This window comes from Pyrgilauda ruficollis, unplaced genomic scaffold, assembly GCF_017590135.1.
Source record: "Pyrgilauda ruficollis isolate IOZ18807 unplaced genomic scaffold, ASM1759013v1 scaffold21, whole genome shotgun sequence".
In the NCBI taxonomy this organism is placed as follows: Eukaryota; Metazoa; Chordata; class Aves; order Passeriformes; family Passeridae; genus Pyrgilauda; species Pyrgilauda ruficollis.
Genome location: NW_024520318.1, coordinates 1,585,697 through 1,586,342, shown reverse-complemented (window position 1 = coordinate 1,586,342; position 646 = coordinate 1,585,697). Strand labels below are relative to the sequence as shown.

The 646-nt window shown below is 61.6% G+C and overlaps 1 protein-coding gene across 3 annotated transcripts in view; it reads left to right on the top strand.

Moving 5' to 3' along the window:
• Nucleotides 1–646, top strand: part of CARD8 (caspase recruitment domain family member 8) — a 12,346-nt gene that overhangs the window by 512 nt on the left and 11,188 nt on the right. The gene's annotated exons all lie outside the window — the stretch shown is intronic.

Genomic DNA, 646 nt, shown 5'->3' with positions numbered 1-646 from the left:
CCTCCCATCCCCCACCCCACCTGCATCTCCCGCATCCTCCCGCTCCTCCATCCCCTCCCGGTCCCCCCGTTCCCGTGCACCGAGCCCGGGGGTGTCCCCGCCGTGCCCGAACCCCTCCCGGTGGCTCCGGGTGCCCCGCACCTGCGGCGGGGGCTGCGGGCCGCGCTGCCGCCGCAGACAAAGCGCGGCTCCCGCTCCGCCCCGGCTCCCCCCGGTGCTCCCCCCGGTGCTCCCGGTGCTGCCCTGAGCCCGAGCCAGGCTCGTGTTTATCTCCCCGTCCTTTATCGCGCTCGGGGCCGGCCGCAATTAATGGTTACAGTTATTAGCGCCCGCCGCACGGCTGCCGAGCTGGGTCTTTATTTGGTGCCTCCTCCCCGCCCCGGTTCTGCGCCGTTTGCCAGCGCGGGAGGAGGGAAATGCAGCTGGAGGGGTGCGAGGGAAGCGATCCCGGATCAGCAAGCCAGCACTTGGTGGAAGGGTTGAAGGGTTGCACAAACACTGCCTGGCTCGGCTGCCGGCCCTGGAGAGCATCCAGCCTTCATCCAAATCCTCCAGATAAATAAATTTGCTTTTTTTTTTTTTTTTTTTTTTTTTTTTTTTTTTTTTTTTTTTTTTTTTTTTTTTCAAGGAAATTTTAGAGAAGAGA